The sequence below is a fragment of the Crinia signifera genome, chromosome 19, assembly GCF_055691185.1.
Source record: "Crinia signifera chromosome 19, ASM5569118v1, whole genome shotgun sequence".
Classification (NCBI taxonomy): Eukaryota; Metazoa; Chordata; class Amphibia; order Anura; family Myobatrachidae; genus Crinia; species Crinia signifera.
In genome coordinates, this window is record NC_139226.1 from 42,464,467 (window position 1) to 42,477,484 (window position 13,018).

Below are 13,018 nucleotides of genomic sequence, written 5' to 3' on the forward strand. Positions count from 1 at the left end.
TTGTCCATCTAAGAAGGAATTTGCCAGAAGGAGTGAACCAGAATAACCCCCCTGGGTCAGGGGGATTTCTCTACTGTGTTTTGTGCAGATTGTCTGACCCCCGTGGTCTGTGTCATCTTATCTCAGCATCTGTGGCTTATGTTAGTGTGTATGTGAGCTGTGTAGTGTTTTATTAGTAATCTTTAGTTAAATATAGAAAAAGAACAAAACAACAATAAGTTTATTGTCATTTTTTTACCAAAAGATGAGCATTAAAGTCAGAATCCACACAAGATCAAATTGCCTTTTGAATTTATTGCATAGCCATCCCATTGATTGTGTATACCATAACTTTAAACAGTTACAAAAGGTATTATAGAAAATCTACAGTTTAATCTACAGACCTTTTGAGACAGTATGGATTTTCTTTGCCCAATAATTAGAAGCCATCCAGCTGGCCAGCTACTGATTGATTTGCTTTTATACATGGATGGTATGAATGATAGGTTCCCAGCATTCAATTTGCATTTATTACTTTGAATGATTTCCACTGGGGTTTAAATCTATGTAGAATAATTATTCATAGTTTTTCTTTTAATAACTTTTCGTTGTGGATCTCTGCAAAATGAGGAAAAACAGACCACACCTACACGTCTCCAAGAACACAGATGTCTTCCATCTACAGTACCAAAGCAGAAAAAAAGCTTTTGTACAAGTACATGTTTCTGCCCCTTTCCCTTAAATTCTGGATTCTAGTTATACCCGCTGTAGGAAATGTTCCCATTATAGGATCATTTTCTAGATAAGATCCACACTTTAAGAAGGACGTATTGCTTAGTAGTTTCATTTTGGTTACAGCGTGTGACTGGATGACCTCGCTCCACCTGGTGATCACAGATTTCTTTTTATCCCACTGAACTTGTGATATTCCTGATTAATATCGCTAAATGCCTATTTCTGACTACACCTACTGCACAGTGGGAGAGTAATATTCTGCTGCCGCCACCCAGCTCCTACAGTAGCACGTGGATCTACTCACTTCCTCCCAGGCTCCTCCACTGGCATCTGCGACCACTTCGCCCAGACTCCTACCTCCATGACCCGCCTCCTTCTTGGTATACATGGACACGCTGCTGCAATACCTCCTTGTTGGTGTTGTCTAAATCCCACTGGCCAATCACCAAGGACCAGTCTCTACAGGGTAGCTGGTAGAGGGCTTGAGCTTGGGGATACCAAACTCAGAGGGGCAGATTTATTAAGCTCAATGAAGTGATAACGTGTCCGGTTTTTATCACCGGCCAATCAGCTCCTAACTGTTAAGTTACAGGCTTGGTTTGAAAAATGACAGGTAGGAGCTGATTGGCTGGGGATAAAAACCAGACATTTTATCACTTCACCGAGCTAAATCCCCCTTAATGTGCTATTTTGGTGGTCATATAATGAAGATGTAGTCATCATAAAGGCAAGATGTTTACTGCTCAAAAAAGGCTTTACCTTGTAATACCAACCAATCAGCTCTTGTCATTAAGCACAGCCTGTAACATGGCGGTCAAGAGCTGATTGGTTGGTATGTTATCTCTCCCCAAGCTTTGCTAAATCTCCCCCAAGTGTGCAGTGTTAACTGCCAAGTTCACAGGCAGGTAGGGGAAAAATAATGATTTGGTAGGAAGTCCAGTAAACAAATAAGGATTTGAGATTAAAGGGGGGTATTCAATGCCGGACGCTATTTCCGACAGGGGAAATAGCATCCGCCACCTATTCAATCCTGCCATTTCCGACAGCATAGTAGGCGGAATCTAACTAAACAGATCAGACTTTAATACAATTACAACAGATTGTCGAACTCACTGACGTTTTTCGTCAATTTGCGGCTGTTTTCGCCGACCCGCCAACTTTCTGATACTCGACAGCTGGAACATTGAATTCCTGCTATTGCGTTTCTTTCAAACTGGGCGAAAACGGATGGATGATTGATTTATCACCTTTCTAGGAGACTTTATACAAGTACGTAATTACATTGCGGCCAATTCAGATCCTTAGCATCGCTGTGAATATGCAGTCCTGCCAATTATCAGAGGACTGCACATGCCTACAGCTCACTGTGCACATGTGCGAGCCCTTCGTGCCACCACAGCCAGCGACGGCCTCTGAACACTGGACGGATGCTGGCTGTTCGTGGGTGGCCCCTATAATTTTTCTGGGAGTGCAGCAAAAAAAATACAGACAGGCCCGGCCATTGGGAAAGAGGGCCGATGACGCCAGCAGCCGCTTTGATCTTATCAGGGCCATCGCAGTGCCGAGTACGTCTAGACTTACGCTCAGCTGCACGTGGGGGAGAAATCCATTCAACGGTGAGTGATTGGGAATGGATTTTCCCATCTTCGCAAGGCTGCAAAGCCATTTGCAGCTGTGAACATGGGTGGGATTTCACTCTGGCCGGGAGGAGGGGTCTAACTCATCACTGGGCTGCAAAAAGTTGAAGCCCTGCAATCCGGTCTGAATCGGCCCAATTTTTTCTTATTATCAGCACTGGATGGATCCTAATGCAATATACACTGATTTAAATATGTGGCATAATACAAATGATAAATGTGTGCAAGGTGGGGGTCACAGGTTAAATGATGCAAGGTATATATTATCAGAAATGCAAATGAAGAGCTAGGTACTTAGCGCTATGCAGGATATACACCACATATATGGGAGCTGTTCAATGAGATGGAAACTCTAATGAACAGAATAACAATGCACATATATTATGGTACTTAAGTAATAAATACCTTGCTGTTACCCTTGTTGTTATGGCAACCAGCGCAGAACAGGCCTGCACAGCTTAATAGAGAATGGCAGAATCCCATTACATTCTGAAATATAAAGATGGAAACTTTTTTATGTAGCAGAAGGTCAGTATAACTGAAAATAATGTACTTTTGCCTTTATGAGTTTTAGGTTTTGCCAAACAGCACTGGGGCGTGGCCTTATTGGGGGAGATGTGGCCATGCACCTTTATAATAAAATACAGTAAAAATAGCACATTAAGCACCTGCCTGGCCACACTGCAGCCAGTACACAGCAGCACACTGCCAGGTAACAGGATCCCCCTTTGGCCTGTGTAATCAGTAGCCCCTCTCCCTCTATCCGTGCGGTGCCACTGTGTTTACCAATGAGGCGCGATCTGTCCAGGCATCTCCAAAGTAATAAAAGTGACTTACCACCAACGCTCTGTGTATAACACATGGAGGTACAGCTTATGCACAGCAGAGGTGCTGATTCTTTTCTCAGTGAAACTGAACATTCAACCACAGTACATCTGTATCTGATTGCCAGCCCAGTGGCAAACGCAGGATTTTCAGAAGGGGGTTTCCAGAGGGACAGAGCAAAGCACGGAGATGGACACTTAGGTGACCCAGTATATGCCGGGTCAGTTAAAGTATTATAGATAGACCAAATGTATATTATTAATAATAATAATAATTAAAAAATTGTATACATATATATAAATACAGGGGCATCAACAGTAGTGTAGGCCCCTGGGCATAACAATGTATTGGGGCCCCTACCGATCCTCCAGCGGTAGGGGTGGGGGAAGCTTTGATGTCCCGCGGGTGGTAGGGGGTAATATATCAACCGCTCAGCATGTAGGGCCTGGATCAGTAATTTCCACTAATTCCCCAATTACTGCACAGATGGTGGGAGATGGGGTGGGAGAAGGGGGCATTGGTCTGAATGAAGGGGCCCTGATACATAACTTCCAGGGTGGTAGAGGATGTTTAATATGCAGAGGAGGGGTGTATAGTGGAGTGGGCTTATTATTCACAATTTTCTGGTTGGAGGACAGCTTGCTTGACTGCAGATATCTCCAGTTCCCGGAAATAGATTTCTTAGATTTAATAGAATTTAAAACTAGAGAATCCCACCTACCAAATGGTACTGGGGACTAGGGGATCAGAGTTCAGGAGGCAGAGAAATCTGCCAATGAGTATATAAAACAACATACCAGCTGTGTGGAGCTGGAGCAGTAACCAGCTGCTGGAAGGCGGATATCTCTGGTTCTGAGAACAGTAGAGACAAGCTTCTAATGTCCCTCAAAGGAGCATAGTCCCAGATTTTGGAATATATCCTCAGAAAAACTCTCAGTCAGACAGGACCTGAAATATCTGACTGGGAATAGCAATTAATAGGCTTGGATGGGGAACACTGCTTTGAAGTCAGATATCTCCGGTTCCCAAGGGCCGATTTTTAAAATTCTTGTACCCTTGGAAAGAGGGGACCCTCAGCTTTCAGTCTAGGCCCCTTAGACTCCTGGGGGGGTTTCTGGGTACTCAGAACCCCCCCCCCCCTGTGTGCGCTACTGGAGCCCACACACACACACGCATGCACACACACACATGCACCTCTGAGCACAACAGGGACTTGTGGAGCAGTAAGTCATCTTTGGCCAGTGCAAATAAAGTGAGGGTGGGTGTCTCAAAATGTATATACTGTAATGCAAATTTCTATACATCTATGCAGGGCCTGGACTTTAGGATTTCAGTATAACCTCCCCCCTAGTACTTACCTGTAAGATAAATAATTACAATAAGACCACCCCAGTTCACAACCACTTAACTTTCTCCAGAGCATAAGGCCAAATGTTGGGGCAATTAGAAAGTTAAGCTGCATACCACCATTTAGCAATAGCCACTGACTTCCTCCTGCTGCACCATCTCTTCTTTGGCCACCTGAGAGGCACCCAGGACTCTGGTTCCCCACACCTCACTGGTCAGTTGGGGGTTTAATGAAATAGTTTCATCTTATCCATGCCATTAGTAGCTGATGCATTGCTAGTAGCTGAACCTGCATTGCTGCGTGCTGTTACTTGATTAGATTTGTCTTTCTCCTGACTTCTCCTCCCCCTGTCCTTGCCCTGTTCCTAGATTGTGAGTTTGTCTGCTGTTAACGCTATCCCATCATTGCCTAAATACTGAATTTCTATCTACTGTAGCATCACCTCTGTGTCTAATATTGAGTTTAATAATAAAATAAAATATAAAGAATACATGATCATTGCAGTATTATTGGTTAACATTTTAAATTACTTAAAGTTATAATCCCTTGATTTATTTTGATTGTAATGTTGCAAATTCTATACACAGGCATAATGATATGAATTTTATCATTCCACAGGTATCTGAGCCATAGGCTTCGCTCTGTCTGTTTCCTCTTCATCACACCTGTTTTAATGAGGAGGGCACAAGACTCCTGAGAAGAACAGAAGGAAGACAAAGGCTATAAAACATGCACCAGAAAATTACAGAAAAGTGTAGATTTCCTTAAAGCCATAGAGTAATCATTTTGGTTGAACGTACGCCGAGCCGTGTTGAACTTTTGAAAGGCCTATCTGATGTCAAGGTCAGTAGAACAATGAGCGAGGACGCTGCCTGACTCTTACTCCTCATTTCCAACTCCAGCAATGCACTAAATACAGCATGAGAGATAATGAAGAAGGGTATTCAGAACAGTGCTCAATCTTTTACATCAAGCAACATTCAGTAGCATTAAGTCAGAGTGATCTGCATGTAAAGGTAAAGCCTCTCCTCTCGGCCTCATTTTGCCTCCTCGGCTGGAGGATACAGTGCTTGACTTCCAAAGCAATGCCGCTATGGTCTTTTGACTCGTTTCCTGGTTTTTAAAGCTATTGTCTTGGTCACAACGCTTGCCTCATCCCTTGAGTCTCTCTCACGCGGACACCACAAAACTTCTGGATCCTCTCATGAGAACTAGAAAAAGATTTCTGAAGGTCATTGTGTGCCACACTCATTTATTTCCACCATCGTTATTATGGTGCGGTTGTTTGGTGAAGAGTTCCTACTCAGAGATGGTGGTGACAATGAGGCATCAAGAGAACTTCTAAGACTGTTGTTGTGAGATGTAAGCACTTTTCTGTTGACTGTCTTTCTATTGATCTGTGTAATAATGTGCATTATGTGTGTGTGAGACTGATAACAATGTCCAGTTGAGTGGTATTTGGTGGTTTTTTTCCTTTCTATAAAAAAAAAGAGGTAATTCTGTTATTACGATGAGCGAGACTCCTGATTTTGGTCGACTGTCCTATGTTTGTGGTGGTGATCACAGATCAAGGGTTTGTCTTCCTTCACGGACATGGAGCAAAGGTGGGTTTTGCTTTTCTTTCTAGAGTATAAATACAGTTTGAACAAATGTTATGGTACAAAGGCCAAAATATATTTCAGCAGAAAAAAAAAAAAACATACTCGACATAAACAGAACAGAAATGCCAGCTGAATGCCTCTAGGCCTTTTAATAAAACGTTGTGGCCTAATAATAAACATTGTGCCTAATGGATTTTATGAAAGAAGCAGATCTATTATTTCCAGTTCTTGGTAGAATCAGATTATTATTATTCTAAAACTACATCGTCAAGACGTATTTTTTCCCAAAACTGTAGGCATGTGTATACCAGTAGGATGCACATAGCCATTCAAGGCTACATCCACAAATGTGTGTAAAGATGACCATTGTTTTGTTACCGTACCATGCGCCAGATTATGTGTAGACACTTCTGAAGGTGTATTTCCCACTAATGCATTGACATGACCATTGCTAAACTTAGGTTGTGCGATATCCACAAGTCAATGAAAACCATCTTGATGTCTTCACGATCAGCAACTTGTTGAGTGCTTCCAGATGTTTGAATTTGGAGGGAATTCTACTGATCATTTCATTTAACGATGATCAATACCCTTCGTCTAGTCCCCAGCTTCTAAAAGCAAAAATTGAGCTATAGACTAGTTGCCCAAATCTTTAACAACCTGAGCTCAACTACAGTACGGACGTTTGAAGGGTTATCTGTACATGTCATATCATCTTGATGTGAACAAATAAAGATGTGAAAATTTTGAATTTCATTAAGAGATTCTCTTTGTATGAGCTATAGTCCATGATTATGTGCTTTCAGTTTTGACTACTTGCAGGGGAATAAAAAGTAAAATAAAAAAAGCTTGACCTATATTCTGAATTCCTCATGGGTAGTGACCCTGCTTCTGGTGTTGGCACTCTTCCTCCAAAATTCTGTACTTCAATTGGATTCTCCGAGGATTTGCATGGACTTCATAGCATGCTCAAATATTTTTAACGGTTACAAGAGGAACAGAGCCGCTAGTTGGGAGGCCCGCCCATTTTCTTTTTGTTTTAAAGAGGAAAAAAATGAAACAGAAGAAAATAAAGTTGACTCATACAAAAATGAACCATTCAATAAAATAAAAATGAAACCAAATGCACGTGTGTATTTTGTTGAAAAACAAACAAACATTTGTCTGTTTATAGTGTGTGAGAAAAATGTTCATTTCTGAGCAGTCGTTGACTGTAAAGCCATACCAAACAACAAAAAATACAAAAAAAGTAATAAAAAGAATATGTGAAATAAAGTGTAATAGCCTTTATTTTAGGAACTGTTTTAACCTGCTGGAAATCTGGGTGGCTGAACAAGGTCGACATTGGCAAAATGTCGACATGGAAATCGTTGATACATGAAAAGGTTTAGTTTTTAAAAAAAAATAATTTCTTGGGACTTTCTTTTACCAACCAAGTTTACTCCAATTGGGAGGTGTTCCAATCACAGCATCGTGAGCGAAGCGATACATGCAAGGGGACGAGGTACACTAATAGTGGGTCAACATGCTCAACATGCCCAAAGAAACATGAAAAATTTATGTTGACCTTTTCATTGGCCTGTTCCATGTCGTCCTTTTGTTTTGTCGACCTTTCTTAAGGTCAACCTTTTGCTATCTATCGAACTAGACAGTGGCCCTTATTCAGATCTGATCGCAGTACAAATTTGTTCTCAAACTGGGCAAAACCATGTGCACTGCAGGTGGGGCAGATGTAACATGCGCAGAGAGAGTTAAATTTGGTGGGGTGTGTTGAAACTGAAATTTAAATTGCAGTGTACAAATAATGCAGCCAGTATTTACCATGCACAGAAACAAAATAACTAACACAAATCTAACTCTCTCTGCGTATGTTACATCTGCCCCACCTGCAGTGCACATGGTTTTGCCCATTTTGAGAACAAATTTGTACTGCGATCAGATCTGCATAAGGGCCATTGTCTGTGAGCTATACAACATCTGTCCTGTCTACAGAGAATTGGCTGTTGTACTCAACACAAACTTCAAACCAGTTGGCCTCTGTATAAGACAGCTAGGAGGGCACTAGGAAAAGACAAGGGCTGCAGCCCCCCCAGGTAAAAACCGCCACTGTCTCTGCCTAAATGAAGCCAGATGCAGTCTGTGAGACTGCATCTGGCAGCACATGGAGGCTTGGGCCAGCGCATACGCAGTATGTATGAAGTTGCTACGCATGCGCTGGCCCCATGCAGGGGACTGGTGCCAGCAGGTGCGGGGAGCGTGGCAGCAGAGGAGGGGGCCGCATTGCGGCAGCCCCCCTCCTCCAAAAGGGTAAGAGTCGCCACTGGACAATGGGATTATGAGATATAGACAAAAGAATATCAGTCTACTGAAATGTGAGCTCTGAAAGTGCAATTATGTGGTCCTACACTAAGGGTCTTATTCTAGTTCACTCTTAGAGGCAAATTCCTTCTCAAATGGACAAAACCATGTGCACTGCAGGTGGGGCAGATATAACATGTGCAGAGAGAATTCGATTTGGTGGGGTTTTTCTTTAAAGTGAGATCTATATTAAAGTGTAAAAATAAAGCAGTCAGTATTTTCCCTGCACAGAAACAAAATAACTCACCCAAATCTAATTCTCTCTGCACATGTTACATCTGCCCCCTGCAGTGCACATGGGTTTGTCCATCTAAGAAGGAATTTGCCTCTAAGAGTGAACTAGAATAAGGCCCTAAGTATAAACTAGACAGAATTGCTGCGTTGTTCTACAAATATTATTTTAATCAACCCTTTGAGTGCCAAGGGAATTTGGCAGAATAGGTGTGAAAGTTGCCACGGAAACATTGTTATTCACCATAATGACCTGTAATGTATACCTGATATAGGAAATGGAATATTTTTTACACAACATTTTTAATCTTAATTTTTATAACAAGTGTGAGCGACGCTGCGATTTTTAGCAAATATTTGGCACATCTCTCACAAAGATGTTGGCACACAAAGGGTTAAGAGGGTGCTTTTTTTTATTTGGATTAAGACTTACCTCCATGCAAAATTCTGGATGCAGAGTGGCATCCTAGGTGTATAGTTTATTAACAGTTTCACCACTTAACTGATGATCATTTTTTATCAAAAATATTATAAACATTTGTAGATTCAGTACATGAAGGTAATAGAAGTCAAGAACATCGATCTTAAAATGTATTTCAATATTTTAGTGAAAAATATGCTCCTAGGTGCCTCTAACACTCCCCATTGTAACATTATACCCCACCCCATAAAGCTATAATAGATTCCCCGGTGATAGACTGGCCTACCCTCCCCAAATAGCTAGGAGGCTCCAGAAAATCGGGTTTCCCCCGGGAAGGTGGGCAAGCCTCCCGAATGCTACCAGATCTTCCCACATCCCCTCCCCCCACCATGCCGGTTAAATCCCACGTTTTGTGGCTCTTCGAGAGGGGATAGTGCAAGCCCAACATATTCTGTATACAGATGCAGAGTTGTTTTGGATGGGTTCCCACCATAGTTACAATGCTGAGCAGAATATCTAGCTGTATCAAAAACATGTCTGGATGTATTCAAAGTCTCCGCTCTCCCAGTAAGAAATAGAGAACGTCAGTAAATGCAATCCGTAAGTAAAAATTCCACTCAAGTTTCATATGCAATCTCAAGATACCGGATACGTCTCTATGATCATTATAACAAAAACTAATACAATACGATGCTTTCCCTTTATGTTAACCCATTGTGTAGCATTTCCTAACACAGGGGGTTATTTTGGTTCACTCTTTCTGACAAATTCCTTCTTAGATGGACACAACCATGTGCACTGCAGGGGGGCAGATGCAACATGTGCAGAGAGAATTAGATTTGGGTGAGTTATTTTGTTTCTGTGCAGGGAAAATACTGACTGCTTTATTTTTACACTGCAATATAGATCTCACTTTGGAGTAAAACCCCACCCAAATCTAACTCTCTCTGCACAAGTAACATCTACCCCACCTGCAGTGCACATGGGTTTTGTCCATCTAAGAAGGAATTTGTCAGAAAGAGTGAACTAGAATAACCCCCATAGACCCGGGAGTATTCTTATATTGAAACAGGGATCATGCAGTTTACTGTCGGAAACAGCGCCAGAGCTGCGTGTTTGTGACAAGAGAACAGTGACAGGTGAAATGACATTTGACTGCAGGCAGCAAATTATGGCTTCATGTTCCCCATTCAATTACAGTTAAGTAAGCAGAGAAACCTCATGAAAACACTGCAGGATGCCTTGAGGCAAATGTTGCAAGGCAAATACTATTTTAAAATATATACCTTTATATTGTCTGTGAGTGAAGAGTATATAATTCATTTATAGCATTTGGATTTTGCAGCACACGGTGTACAGATAAAATAAGAGGTTTCCCACTGGGTGTAAGTGGTTCTCTGACAGTTTTGCTTGATAGCACTGACGGCAGCATAGCTACTAGTCGCTGTGGCCCAAGGACAGGCTGCATTCCTTACTGAACTCATCCTTGTCCTCATCCTGCTCTTATGTATAAAGAGATGTCTAGGGTTATGTGTTTGCCATTCAAGGAGGTGGACTGCCATGGGGTATCCCGACATCGGAATCCCCAAGGCCAGTGCTCCGACAGGGGGATGAGCGCAAAGAAGCCCCTTCCGGGCTCACTGCAGGCTTGGTGGCTCACTTCGTTTGCCACAGGTTCTATTCTCCCTCTATGGGGGTCATAGACCCTGTCTGTCGGAATCCCAACTGTTGGGCAGTCATCCGGCACCCACCGCCCTGTATAATGGACATGTCTTGTGCCACCCAAGGGCATGTCCAACTTTACTCATTGCTTAAGTGCTTTCCCCTTAAGACTCATACACACACTAGGGGTGAGATTTACTAAAGGTGCATATACACTGTACAATTTTTTTTACCAATTTCGTTGAAAGACATTTCCCTTGAACCCAGTGTCCTGGACGAAAGATGTTGACGAAAGATATTGACAACGGATGAAAGATGAAAGACCTAGCTACACTTTATAGGCTCTTTTTGACAGATACAGTATCCAAATTGAGCTGCATGCACAGTTGATGAACAACCTTGAAAAACAACTGGCGGGTATGCGCATCATCATTCGTTGTTCATCGCAAACGCACTGAAAGATATTTTGACCAATTTAGAATGGCCAAAATGAACGAAATTGGTCAAAAAAGTTGGTCAAATAAATTGTACAGTGTGTATGCACCTTTAGCCTTGAGAGTGATAAACCACAAACCAATCAGCACTTAACTGTCATATTCCAAACCCATCCTGTGACATGGATGTTAGTAATTGATTGGCTGGTCATTTATCACTCTCCATTTTATCACTTTTCAAGCTTAGTACATCTGGCCCTAGAGGAGATTGGGCCCTTCTGCAATATCTGTACTGTACTATTGCGTCTCGTGTGTACATGCAATATCGTTAACAATGCGTAGTCCTGTGGTCCTCCTTCTAGATATATATATATATATATATATTCAGGAGCTGACAGTGGCGTAGCGGAGGTACTTGAGAATAGAACAACAGATCATTTCTGTTTAAGCAAGCTTATTTTCATGGCTTCAGCAATATAAATGTAACTAATTCCTAGTGAATTGGAATGCCGCTGTTGTGTGAAAATCCAATGCAAAAATGGAGTTCATAAAAATATATTAGAAATAGCACAAGCGTTTTCCATTTTTTAATGTAGCTATGCCAAGATAATGTCTATACAAATTCTAGCGAAAGATAGCATTTGAATACACAACGAGCACATACAGTAGTTACCTACCCTCCTGCACTATTCAGGAGACTCCCTGTCTCCCTGCAGAGCCTAGTAAGCTCCCTGATTTCACCCAACCCACATTATTCAGAAGTCAGAGACATACGGTATACACACAATTTCCAACTGTCCCGCCATTTTTTGGGATGGTCCTGCCTGGGGCCGGCAGTGTCCCGCATTGTGTGGGGGGCGGAGTTGGGAGTTCCCCCTGCCTGGCACTGCTCTGGGCATGAGCACAGCAGCTATTCAGAGGGGGCGGAGGGGCTGGGGGCATGGCCAGCTTACACACCCCCACCATGGGTGTGTGGCCTGAGGCTACGGCATCCCCGCGTGGGCACGCCCCCTTTGACACAGGCCAGTGTCCCGTTTTCGAAAGTAAGAATGTTGGGTGGTATGTGTACATTCAAATGGGATCATCCGTTACATTCCCCTGCATTGGTTATAAAGCAAAATGATCCTCATGGCTACAAAAATGTAAAATACAGTTTCCATGGCCACTTATATGGGACCACTTGCAAACAGCAATACATGAACAAACCCTGACATGTATCTGTGTCTTTTCTCCAATACTGTAAGTACATTAGCTCTTACTGATTGCTTTGGGCTCATCTAAATTTGGATGTACGTCACTGTATTGCTGTGTACACACGGGTACAATCAGCATGAGATTTGGACTATTTAGTTAAAATCTCATCGGAATCCCATGCAGATCGCCTGGGTTTTTAACCGTTGTGATCCCGATGCGGGCTCCCGTATCACAAGCAGAAAGTCTTGGCTGCATAGACTATATAGTGCAGATCTATATATATATAAAGGCAAGTACGGCGGCACCCGGAGGCTGACAAAAGAGACAAAAGATGCAGAGTATATATATATATATATATATATATATACAGGGGTACCAACATGTATCCCGGGACCAGGATATGGGAGGGGGCATGGCCAATGCAGGGAGGTTATATTTAGTTATGTGCTGTGGCATGGGAGGCTGGCGGGTGCCGGTGGGTGTGATTGACTGCCACACCCCATACTCACCTCATGCACCTATGAATCTGCCTCTCTCCCCAGTGCAGCACACAGCAGTCACCGCTCTCTGTCCACGCTGTCTACAACCAACAG

General features: G+C 42.6%; 1 protein-coding gene across 2 annotated transcripts in view; it reads left to right on the forward strand.

Annotated features, from left to right (window-relative positions):
* SYT3 (synaptotagmin 3) overlaps positions 1-7,385 on the forward strand; it is a 216,628-nt gene extending 209,243 nt beyond the window's left edge. For both annotated transcript variants that reach the window (XM_083162445.1, XM_083162446.1), the window contains exon 11: positions 5,143-7,385. The gene's annotated coding sequence lies outside the window, so the exon portion shown is untranslated. The remainder of the gene's footprint in view (positions 1-5,142) is intronic.
* The last annotated feature ends 5,633 nt before the right edge of the window (positions 7,386-13,018 follow it).